Source organism: Stegodyphus dumicola, chromosome X1 (genome assembly GCF_044657685.1).
Source record: "Stegodyphus dumicola isolate Sdum_Otavi_A_Nest chromosome X1, ASM4465768v1".
NCBI lineage: Eukaryota > Metazoa > Arthropoda > Arachnida > Araneae > Eresidae > Stegodyphus > Stegodyphus dumicola.
The window spans coordinates 45,615,142-45,629,018 of NC_140780.1; positions in this window are offsets into that span (position 1 = coordinate 45,615,142).

The following is a 13,877-nucleotide window of genomic DNA, read 5'->3' on the forward strand; positions in this document are numbered from 1 at the left end:
ATAGTCAAACGGATTAGCAGAGCGTTCAGTACAAACGGCGTAGAAATTGTTAAAGAAAGCTCAAGCAGATCATGCTGATCCTTATTTAGTTTTGTTAGCTCATAGGAACACTTGAACAAATGAGATGCTAGGATCACCAGCTCAACGACTTATGAGTAGAACAAGAACAATTCTTCCTACATCTGAAGAATTACTTAAACCTCAAGTTGTGAGAAATGTAAAAGAAAAAATCAACCAAGAAAGAACTAAACAGAAGTCATATTATGGATCGTCATACAAAAACATTACCATCACTAAATAAAGGAGATTGTGTTTGGATATATCACGATAATCACTGGAAACCAGCAGTTGTAGAAGAAGTGCATAAGACGCCTAGATCATATATACTTAGATCAGGTGGATCAGTATTGAGAAGAAATAGAAAACATATTAGAGAAAACAGTTCAGCTGTTGATGAGAATATCAGAGGAACAGAACAAGGAGTTAATACACAGAAAACAGATGTAAAAGGATATGATTCCAGATATTGTCAAGGGCAAAGTTTAGAAGATCAACTACCAAACTCTGCTAACTCAGAAACAAGGAACGGTGAGCTAAGAACTAGAAGTGGGAGACTGATTAGAAAGCCGGCCAGGTATTTGGACTGATTTTAGACTGTTAAAACTTTTGAACTCTTTAAAAAAACAGAAGATGTAATATTTAATAATTTGTAAATGGTAACATTTAATATTTAGTAACTTGTAATTGGAAACACATTGGATACAGATTTGAAAAACAGAACTATGCTGGTATTTCAGTTCTCTGTGATTATACATTCTAAGATTGTAAATAAATAGTTTCTAAAAGCTAAAAGTGTACCCTCATAATTTTATAGTAATGCGAAAGGAGGCCACTTGGGAAAAAATTACACTACAGCAGTAATTTTGAAACTGCTAAGAAGCAACAGAACTCTAACAAATTTCAGACTTCTGATAATTATAGTGTGATTAACAGTTCAACCTCACTACGAATATTACAATACAATATAAAGAAAGAACCAATTCAGACACTTCAATATGGAATTCAAAACCTAAGAAATTAATGCATAAATGCTACCCTAAACATTAAAACATAATGTGAAGCGTTCACGTAGAATAAATAAGTAGTAAAACTCCAATAAAAAGCAACATGTGAAAAGTGACCTACAAATTATAACATTCAAGCATTTCTAGTGAAAATAAAGTTAATATAAAACAAAAATTACCAGCCACAGATGTCTTTTTGCTCTGCACTATTTCTCCGTTCTTTTCATCTTCGTTCTTTTTCTTTCATGATATCATGTTCTGCAATCCAAGAGTGCACAAAAATGATGACAAATTACACTAGAAGAGGCCAAGAGGGGGAAAAAAAAAGGAATCATTAGATTTTAACTACTTTGAACGAAATGACAGCAATATTTCACCGAGGAAAAGAACATGCCTAGCTGACTGGATTCCACCCCGACTTAAATAGAGCAAGCCAAAACATAGCTGATGCCGTTTTTCCAAGATGGAGTCGTCCGCTTTTTCCCAAAATGGCGTCCCAATTCAAAGAACGGGCGGCTAAAACCCGCCGGGAACTGAAGAAATTCAACCAATCAGAATAAGCTACCGCCGGAGACTGTGTTTGGCGACCAATTTTTATGCCAGCAATTGAAGGGTTTGTTTTGGATTTATTTTGGATTTATTTTCCGCTCATATTCCTCTTTTCGTATCTTTTGATTACGTCTTTTTCGCATCAATTTATAATAGTTTTCTAACTTTTATTGCTATAAAAGACAATGTAGTGAATACGGAAAATTCGGTGCATTATCACGTGAAATGTGTAATAAAATTTCTAGCCTGTTCCCGCAAAAGGTGTACGGTGTTGTATCGCAAAAGTTTTATGCTAAATTGTACATTACACTTTATTTTGTGGCACTGAAAATTACAGAAAGAATTTATTTTTTGATCATCAAGAAAAAAATGCACATGAAAAAGGCTTATTAATTTGGCCTGTGCAGAAGATGTGTTGCTTTTTTCTTTCTTATTATATATATATAAGTATTTATTAGGTACTCAAATTTAGCCAACAAAGCCACATGCAGAACATATATATATATATGAATTAGAAGATTCCTAAATAATAATAAATAATTTGATTGAACTTTTTCTAAAATGCATTACGTTTTTGTGTGATATTTGATTTTTAAGAAATGTAGCATGTTGAATAAATTGATAGTAAAAATCTCAAATGTACTGTATTTTTGAAAAGGTTAATATGAAATTTTATTAAATTGTTTTGTTTATCTAATAAAATCTGGAATTCTTTCCCAATTTCAAAAGAAGGATGTGTGAAGGATTAATGGATGTAACAAATAGATTTTAAAAAAATTGTCATTGTCATGAGGAGTGTAAAATGGGAAGATCTTTATAATGTAATGTAATGCAGTTGATAATCATCTGAAAAAGAGCCCATGAATGGTAAGACTGCTGAACACTGATAGTTAGGCTTATATCTTAACTATATATTTGGACACTTTTTGCTTAGCTTATCTGGTGTGATGATCTGTATAAAATGGTAAATGAAAAACAAAGTATTTGTACCCAATATTAAGTCTGATCTGCAAACAAGATTACTGTGGCTGTGGAAACCGACATGCCAGTGAAATATATATGTCATGTAAATATTACACAAAATACATCAGCTAGAGTACTCTTATCAAGCAGTATGGGGACAGGTACCATATAACCAAATATGTACATATCAAACATTTGTAATTGTGTATTTTAAAGTTATAGGCTTCCAATACAATTAGAATTTATATTTTTGTAATACTTATGAGTCTTCTCTGAAACATACTTATTTTGGTTAAATCTACTTCCAAAGTACTTTATTTTGATACAACCCATGGTTTAGAAAAATTAATGTTTCTGACATTCAAGAGTAGATAAAAGTCATACTTAACTGACAAAAACATATAAAATTAAAGTAAGGCAAAAATAGCAGCTTAACATAAAATCTTGTGTCAGTTTTAAGAAATAACTGACGTAGGTCCCTCTTCTTCAATAAAAATGAAAAAAAGGTTTTTATTCCTGGCCTTTTGAAGAACAGATATCAGATAACACTCAAAATTAATAAAAATTCTGCATCATTCTAAGCCTTCTTGATTTATTTTAATCTTGAAATTCATGACCTGACAAATTTTGTGACAACTATATATTTTTGAGAAACTGGGACCACAGGTGGATTTGTTCGAACAGCATTCCATGTTCTTCGATTACATGCTAGAAATGACTCTGCATGAAAAATTTACAAATTAAATTCGTCAAAAGTGAAATCTAATACACTCAGTAAATTTGTTTTTTCTGTGTGAGGAAATCAGCTTTTTCATTACCATCAGTTCTACAATGGAAATGAGCCTGCTTGGCAATTAGTCTGAGTTGAAAGTGTCTTGAAATTTCTAAAGATGTCTACAAATATAGCTTTGATATATATACAAGTGAAATCTATTTAGCCTATTCTTAGTATCAGTAATATTAGGTGTTTTCAACATTAAATGGGGTACAAAAAGTCCATTATGATATCTTCAGTGATGAGATGTACGAAGTTTGCACGCGTCCTTTGCTCAATTTGTCCTTTGTTCTTTTTGTTTGCTTATTACTTATTCCAGGGGAAAATGTCTTGCATGTTGTAACCGTACTTTAACATACGTTAAATTTTACATTAAAACATGAAATATAAATAAATTATTTTAGGATTTCCATCGAGATGGTTTTTAACATGAAAACTGCATAATGGAATTCCTAATAGTGTAAAGGAAGGTATAGTTATTATAAAGACTATTAGTATTAATAGAGGTGAAGCTAAGCAGGCTTTAAGCTTAACGAAAAGTGTTTCCACAATAAGACCTTCTTTGACTCACATGAAGTTTTAGATTTAAAGACAATGCTAAATGGGGAAACCTTTAGCAGAATAGAAAATTTTTGATAAATCTCTGTTGGTTCTTAAAACCTTACAAATGATCAACTGATGTGAGAAGAAAAGTGAGGGGCAACTTCTGGCACAAATTGTGCACATCATGAAATTTATTTGCTATTTTATGTAATTTCTATGATATTTCTTATTTAATTTTTTTTCATGCACAGTTACTATTTGTTTTCCGTTTTTGTAAAAATTAAACATAATTTGGTATTTTGAATTTTATAAAATAAAGTGTGTGCTCTTTGATAATATTTTAATAGCTCACCACTAGATATTTTAATCAAAATTGTATCTAGGTTGATAAATTACAATTTAATATATATTGCTCAAAATATCAGATTATGTAGCATAATATGAATATTTTTTAATAAATTTTTAAACTCTGTAAATTTTCTTTTTTAATACTATATTTTAAAATATTTTTTGCGCATGGATCATATGGATAACCACAAAATATAACTTGAAGTTCAAAATTTCAAGTGTTTGTTTTCTATATATAAGTAAGTTGTTTTTATCAATTTAACACTTCATCAGTCATTTCTTAACATATTAAATATAGCATTGGTCCCTAGGAAAAAACCTTAAACCAAGCAAAATAGAATTGTTATTTAACAAGTTAGATATTAGGAAAACATAGCATTAATGTAAACCATTGTAAAACAACAAATGATTATTACTAATTATTGTAACTAAATGCACACTTATACTCAGATACCACCCATTTGTCTTAAAGTCGTTTTTGACTCTTATACAACACTGGTATAATAAACTGAATGATGTTAATTTATTAAATCTGCTTGGAGAATAACAATTATAAACAGAGTCCTTTGTGTGCAGTTATTCTGCTACTAAGAACAATTATTCCAGATGAAAAAAAAAAATAAAAGTTCCCCAATCAGTTTCAATATAAAGAATAAATTATGATATATCATGTAATGATAACTTCATCCGAAGATTCTGGAGCAGACTACAGTGAGAAATTTTCTATAAAATGGTCACAAAATTATTACTATCTTCTATAATTAGTATTCATCAGCAGTCGAGTGGATAAGACTAAGAAGTACTAATAGTTTGAACACTGGTGGACAGGCTAGCTGCATGGGATATTTCTCTTGTGCCGCATGAACAGAAGTCATATTCTTTTAAATATATACTTCATGAAAGTCTTCTACCCTTAAGAAGATATACTGTTTTCCTGCTTTGCAATAATGAATTAAATAAATTACTACCATTGATACAGAACTTTAAAAAAAAAAAGAAAGAAAACACTTATACAATCTCTTACCAATTGAAATATTTTTATGCGTGCTCTAATATGCATAATACAGAATTGTGAAAATTCACCACAATTCCACAATCAGAAATGATAGCAAATTATAGGAACATAGGCAGCAGATGTGTAGACTACAATATACAATTTGTCGCTCTTTACAAAATAAAAATTAGAAGCATCCAATGGTGATAGCTGTTGTTGGAATATTTTATTTGTACAGAAAAAGAAAATGCTTTGGATTTCAAGAAAACTTATACAGAATTTCTGCTAGGGATTAATACATGACATCTGAAATCATAAGCAAGTGGAATTAAAATTGCAGCTTAAAGACTGTGTGATTTCCTAAAATATAATTACAAACTCTGGAGACTAATGAAGGTGATAAATTACTGCATATTATTCAGAAAAGTCTTGGCAATGAAAGAAAATAATGTACATAGTAACACATACAGTGTAATATAAAGTGTAAAATACCCCACAGATTCATAATGAATAAAAATTACTTGATTGTGCTAATGTTCCAAGACTTTAAAAATTACATCTTTATTTTTACATGACACAATGAAATGAAACAGAATTATTTCGATGGAGAATAATGCATAAACAAGTTTCAAGTTAATTTTTTCAATTATTTTTTTTTTCTTTTGGGAGTTACTGAGTTACCTGGGTTATTTTATGAGTTTCAGCATTTTAATATACAGATTCTCTGAATAATCATTGTATTTTCTATATTTCAGTAGGAGCTTTTGTTAATGTGATTTTTGCCTACGGAAAAATATACAAAAGAGAAATTTCTAAAAGTTTTAAAAGTAGTTTAAATAAAAAAAAAAAAAAAAAAAAAAAGACACATTCTTAAAATATTTTTCTTTATTGAATTTCACGATGTTTAGAGTACGTGAAATAATATGAACCTAGATATCAACAAGCATTTTCAAATACACAAAGAGCCCAGAAATTTCACAGTAAGTAATTTTTATCAATTATTATTTTCACCCTTTATTTAAAAGTAAAGAAAAGTTATTGGGTATCGAGTTAGCCAATTGAGTGGAATATAAAGTTCTATTTGTTTTCGAAATTGAGATTTACATAATTCACTTATCGCTTCTACAGTAAATTAAATATTAAATCATATCAGGGCAACACAAAATAACCAACTCCAATGAACTACTTCTACCCAAGAAATACGAACAAGTTACCATAACATTAACAACTGCTTTCTTGTACACCAGTTTTGCACAAAAATTGCGTTTGGCGATCGGAAAATGACGCCAAAAGTTCCTGGCGCAACGGTTGTCTCTGATTGGTTGAATTTCTCCAGTTCCCGGCGGGTTTTAGCTGCCCGTATTCAAAGGGAGTGAAAATTTCTTTTCAGAAATATTTATTTTAAGATATTAAAATTAAATAAACAAGACCATTAAACATTAAGAAATAATTAATTCAATCTCTCTATTTAGACAAAACACTAGTAGAAAATAAAATTAGAGGAAACAAAATTTCACTCACTAAATCTGCGTACAGAAGTCTGAGGGGCTCGAGGAGCAGCCCGGATCCCGTTCCAAATCGTCAAGACAAAACCGGCCAAAGCATCGTCAGGAAAACCGATACTGAAATCTGTTCCAAACACAAGGGAAATTTCTCATAGTTTCCTCGTTGTCAAGAGAACCAGTACTTGTGTCTGTTCATAGCACAGTGGAAATTTTCTCAGTTCCACTTCATCCTTGTCAGGAAAACTGATACAGATGTCTAGTCGAAGCACAACAGGAATTTTCTCATAGTTCCACTTCATCGTTGTCAGGGAAACCAATACTGGAGTCTGTTCAAGGCACGATGGGAATTCTCTCATAGCACCCACTCTACTCGGTCCAGCAGCATTTAACTCAAAGGAAAAAAATCAGCCTTCCGTTTTATTTCAAAGACTAAAAATAACAGGAGATGACAGCTTCCTTTTTTTTTTTCCATATTTTCCAAAGCAAACGGGATCTTCAGCACGAGCAATTCAGACTCAACTCTTCCCCACACGTAGAAAACGTCAGAGACATGATTAAGACGCTGGACTTATCTTCAGCCAGTTACACTGAAAGGAGCCCGCAACAAGCTCGGACAGGTCCCTGCTGCCAGTGCCACAGATATCACCAATATTAACCGTAACCGTGGTCGCCCCCAAGGGGTTGCCGAGTAACACTCCTCTCAAAGTCGATCAAAACTGGACAAAATCTCCCTCCTCCTACCGTGCAACGGCTTAAAATAGCTGTTGACATTCACAAAGAAATGTCTCTAATTCGCTATTGGTTCAAACATTAATGAAATTAAAATTTAGCCAATCTTAAAGAAACTTTGACCCCCTCTAGCCAACTACAATCAGGTGATAAACCATGACGAAAATTCAGAACTTTCAGCAAGATGACAGACCCTTTCTTTCCCATGCAAAGAGGAATGTTTTCAACCTATAACTCTGTCAGATAATCGCCATTCTTTAGAACTAACTATTCGCCTCTGAACGAGCAAAATGCGTGTTTTCAACCCTCGCGAAAAGAGGAAAATGCAACTGACTGCTTTGTGGGAAATGGAAGTAACAAGCCTCGTCCTTTTTTCTGAATCACATCTTCAGCTAAACTTAAAGGAGCTTTGCTGTAAGAGTTAAAGTTTAAACAATACTAAATACTATGCATTAATTCTTAAATACAAACATTACAAATTCATTGTTCACAGTAAAATAATATAATTACTAAGAATACCTTATGCACAGTAAAATAATACATAATAATTTAACACTACAAAATAATACATAACAATTTTCCATAACAAAACATTGTGATATGATACCTTAAGAAAACAATTCAATATAAATCTGTAATAATATGATACAATATTTTATAAAACAATAACACCTTGAATAAAACTTTGGCATGTCTTCTCCAACAGATTAGCGTGACTAGCTTGCTGATGGTTGGGGGGGGCACTATGTGCAAAATATCAAGAAACCTCCGTTGCCTAATAAAAGGTAACTGGTTTTTGGCATTGTACATCATATTTTTTTTTTTGTAAAAATACAAAATCTTTTAAAAAATTTAAGACAAATAACTGTATGATCAAGTTAAAGTCTTTACTAGAATTTTGGAAATTAGAAATGAATATTATCCCACAACAGGAAGAAAGAAAGAAAAAAAAATTGTTACACAGATGATGTAAGAAAGAAAATGTTTGTTTTCTAAAAATATGTGTTTGTGTGTGGTAGCACTTCTGCGCTATACTATGGTCAGAGGATCGTGGCTGGTATGGAAAGTATGTAAAAAACCCAAGCCGGTTTCTTGACCATAGTTGACTGTCCTAACAAAATAAAATAAAAAGAAGATAACATTTTGAGGGGGTGTTAGGAGTATTTTCTAGAGGGATGTCATATGTATGCTATCACTTATTTTTCCTCTCTAAGGAGAGGACGCAAGAAGTACTGTCTGTCTATGGTAAGAACAGCTCTCGCCAGTTTGTCTGCAGCTGTCTGTTGCCGTAGAAACGAGCCCTAACCCATTTTTCGTAGGGGTGTCTTAAAGACTTACTTCTGAGTTTGCCACCTTGGCGCATTTAAAGATGATTTGGCGATATTCACATTTTGTTTTAGTTTCAAGTAAAATGCTTGTTGACCCTTTGCGTCGACCCCGACATCCAATTTCCGAAAATGAAATTCGACGGCGTAGATAAAGCTTTTGCAGTCAAGAAACGGTCTTTGATTTTGCCGTGTGAGGTACAAGTCGCTAAATTTGCAATCCCTCTAGATGTACAATGAGTAAAAATAAACTTGTAGGGAAATAAATTTAAAAATCCGTGTTTATTTTTGAAGAAAAATTTTAATTTCGACATTTAAAAAAATCATGCTATTATTTTGCTTCTTTTTTGTTTATTTGTTTGCTTGCAAAATCATAGATGACATCTTAGAAATCTACTTGATTGCCCCATTCTCTTTATATAGTATAGACGCACTTCATAAATATAAAATAAATTTAATTTTTATAGTTCTCCCCTCTAGCTGATCTACCGTGAACATTCAAAGCAATTTCTTCAGTCTTTAAATGACGTTCTGCTATGTTTTTATTTCAAAATTTTCTGTTAATTTATTGCTTGTGCTTTAATAATGACTAAAAATTTCATCATTAAATGTATATAGAGTCATCTTGAAAGTAAAAGCATTTTTTTACATACCCATGCTCTCAATAAATACTTTTTGCGAACATTTCTTCTTTTCTCATACCTTTAAACGAAACCAAAAGCTGGTTAATTTAATGGCGGAAGGAAGCGAAGGTGAATTAAAATCAAAACTGCTTTTTCCTTAATTACCAGTGGTTTGGGTTGGTTTATATGATTACGGAAAGCCTCCAGGCCTAAGAGGAGGGATGCCTCCATGGAGGGCTTGCTAAGGGAAACTGGCTGTGCGCCCAAAACCGTATCATGTTGCCAAAATTTCTTAAAAGTTAAATTGCTGTCAATCCATGTTTCATCGATGTAAACGATATGGCGTTCGTTCACTTGCTCTGAGTTTTCTCATTTCGCGTAAATAATTGTTCCTCCAAAATAGAATGTGAGGTCTTTCGATAAGATTTTTTTTTTCTACGCATTCCAACGAAAATTCATTGAACACAAAACTTTGCACAAAGAGTCTTTTTGCCACGGGAAGTCTAATTTTTGCCTCAAGACAGGCAGTAATTTCCGCACAGATGGCACTTTCTTTTCTTTGATGTAAAAGTCTTGTATTGTCTGCCGTAGAACGCATTTGTCAAAATCGTAAATTTCACATTTATGATTAGCAGGGCTTTTACATTTCTTTCCAAGTGTATTCAGAAGTTTATTTTCACCCATTGTTGATACTTCGCTCTTCAAAACTTAAGGAAGAGGAACTACTAAAGAGTTCGCCGAAACTTCAGAAGCGCAAAATTCTGCGACACTATACACGATTTGACGTAACTGAGACTTTAAAGGTTGACCTTTCTTAAACTGGAAGGGCATTTTAAAAAATTGGCGATTAACAAAGCACTACGAAAATCAAGCTAAATAGAAGCGAATTTGAGCAAATGCTAGCACAAATGATATAACAACGAGAATAAAAAGAGCTAATAGTAATAATATAAGGCTTAAGAAAAGATGCGTGCAGCTGGAATGAAGCCGAGAAGACGAATGATAAACTTCCCTTAAGCCAACAGTCGCCAAAAACAAAATAACAATAAAGCAACCCTTGGTTCGTCCCTATTTGAAATATACTAGCCCTGTTGCTATAGCGACCGCCACTCGCCAGACACCGTGGCGGGAGCTATTCTTACCGTAGACAGACAGTACATCGCCATTCCTGGAAACTAGACAGTACGGAAGATACAGTCCGGTTTACCAAACAATAGAGTTTATCTGATTTCTAGTTTTAAAAGCTGACAGTTATAAATTGTTATATTCATGGCGACCTTCGGAAGGAATCAAATTACTTCAAAATTTCCGTTCTGTTTTCAAAACTCTCTTCTATTTGAGATGAATTAAATCATTTTTTACGGTTTCTAAGTTTATTGGATAAAATAGGGCATGGAGTAAAACAGCATTTGTATACATAAGAAATTTTTTTGACAACATAATTTCGCGGGGGAAAAGATACAGTTTAACAATAGCTGAGGCGCTTTAAATTTGAGTTTAGTAATGAAAATTCTTAGTTCTTTTTTTGAAATCCTTAAGTTGAAGTTAACATTTTTGTATTCTGCACATTTGAATTTTAGCTTTCTTCAATCAGTTATAATTTTAAAATTATCAAACGTAAGTTTATTTTTCAACTTATATAATGGAGAATGGCTCTGATAGTGAAGATGCACTGCTTTTAGATACTGAATCTTGCGAATCATCAGAATCAGATAGCGATTCAGATTCAAGTTGTGGCATCACAGATGTTAGACACTGGTGTCAAATAATATAGAAATTTCTATATAGATAATATAGAAAACACTAAACATAGCTATGACATATTTCAATTTCCCCTTAGTATTTTCTAACATATAGTATTAACACTTTGTCTACACTTTTCTAATGTTTCACCATAGTTAGCCTTCTCTTTCCCACTGTATTCAGTTCCTTTTCGCTTTCTTTATGCTGATGTCTGGCAGTATTCATTATAGTACAAAAAGTAATATAGCTTGTCAATATAAAGAAATTTTTATCTTCAATAAAATCCACTAATTCGATTGATACTGTAAAAATTACAATTTAATACTTTATCCAATTATTCTGATTATAGTGATTTAAATTCGATTTTAGGCAACGCATGCATTCTCTTCGAAAACGCGATATATTGAGCACCGCTGTTACAAGAAAATACTGTACATTCAACCATTTCATAATATGCAAATGTAGCATAACTTCTTTTCGAGTGAGTCTCATTCAAGTAAACCTTAATGGAACTTTATTTCATGAAAATTCAGAAGTATTAAAAAAGCCTCAGAATTATTTCCATAGCAAATTTTTATGAATTATGCAGAAAAATATATAAGAAAAACAGCAATGAGAAAATATTATCGAATATACATTTCATGACAGTAGTAAAACACTTTTTCAGTACCGACGGTATTAAAAAGCTTAATATTGTGATAAGATAAATAAAATAAAACGGTATTAAAAGTTTAATATTGTGATAAGATAAGTAAACGTATACTAATCTATAGAACTCATTTTTGCCATTAGAACTATAATATAATTCTAACCGTTAAAGTAACATTGTATCTGTATTGACTAGAATTATAATGTAATTTCAATTAAATTTATCAGTACTCGTTGTTTCCTGCACCTTGAGGGAGACGCATTATTTTTTTCTATTATATAAAATACTGTCCTTTGAAAAAAAAAATGTCTGTACACACGATCCTGTCTCCAAAATTAATGGATGAGATGAACAGAAATAATCTTGGAACAACCTTTGGGCAAGTGCTGCGAGTGTGCGAAATGTAAGACAGTAATTAAACTTCAACCATCCCTGGAGACTACACTTTCTTAGAATATTGTCATTCGACAAATCATAAGACCTTCCTTTTATCTTTAAAGTTTAAGCTATCTGTTATTGACTGAGAAAACTCTAATTCACTTTTTGCATTGCACTAAACCACTTTGTGCATTGTATTGAAAATATGGCCCTCATAACAGATTTTCAATAAAGATGAATGTGTATGCTATACTGTTTTCAAAACAACATATCGCACTATGTGTATTACTGTCTGTCTACGGTAAGAATAGCTCCCGCCACGATGTCTGGCGAGTGGCGGTCGCTATAGCAACAGGGCTAGTATATTTCAAATAGGGACGAACCAAGGGTTGCTTTATTGTTATTTTGTTTTTGGCGACTGTTGGCTTAAGGGAAGTTTATCATTCGTCTTCTCGGCTTCATTCCAGCTGCACGCATCTTTTCTTAAGCCTTATATTATTACTACTAGCTCTTTTTATTCTCGTTGTTATATCATTTGTGCTAGCATTTGCTCAAATTCGCTTCTATTTAGCTTGATTTTCGTAGTGCTTTGTTAATCGCCAATTTTTTAAAATGCCCTTCCAGTTTAAGAAAGGTCAACCTTTAAAGTCTCAGTTACGTCAAATCGTGTATAGTGTCGCAGAATTTTGCGCTTCTGAAGTTTCGGCGAACTCTTTAGTAGTTCCTCTTCCTTAAGTTTTGAAGAGCGAAGTATCAACAATGGGTGAAAATAAACTTCTGAATACACTTGGAAAGAAATGTAAAAGCCCTGCTAATCATAAATGTGAAATTTACGATTTTGACAAATGCGTTCTACGGCAGACAATACAAGACTTTTACATCAAAGAAAAGAAAGTGCCATCTGTGCGGAAATTACTGCCTGTCTTGAGGCAAAAATTAGACTTCCCGTGGCAAAAAGACTCTTTGTGCAAAGTTTTGTGTTCAATGAATTTTCGTTGGAATGCGTAGAAAAAAAAAAAATCTTATCGAAAGACCTCACATTCTATTTTGGAGGAACAATTATTTACGCGAAATGAGAAAACTCAGAGCAAGTGAACGAACGCCATATCGTTTACATCGATGAAACATGGATTGACAGCAATTTAACTTTTAAGAAATTTTGGCAACATGATACGGTTTTGGGCGCACAGCCAGTTTCCCTTAGCAAGCCCTCCATGGAGGCATCCCTCCTCTTAGGCCTGGAGGCTTTCCGTAATCATATAAACCAACCCAAACCACTGGTAATTAAGGAAAAAGCAGTTTTGATTTTAATTCACCTTCGCTTCCTTCCGCCATTAAATTAACCAGCTTTTGGTTTAGTTTAAAGGTATGAGAAAAGAAGAAATGTTCGCAAAAAGTATTTATTGAGAGCTTGGGTATGTAAAAAAATGCTTTTACTTTCAAGATGATTCTATATACATTTAATGATGAAATTTTTAGTCATTATTAAAGCACAAGCAATAAATTAACAGAAAATTTTGAAATAAAAACATAGCAGAACGTCATTTAAAGACTGAAGAAATTGCTTTGAATGTTCACGGTAGATCAGCTAGAGGGGAGAACTATAAAAATTTAATTTATTTTATATTTATGAAGTGCGTCTATACTATATAAAGAGAATGGGGCAATCAAGTAGATTTCTAAGATGTC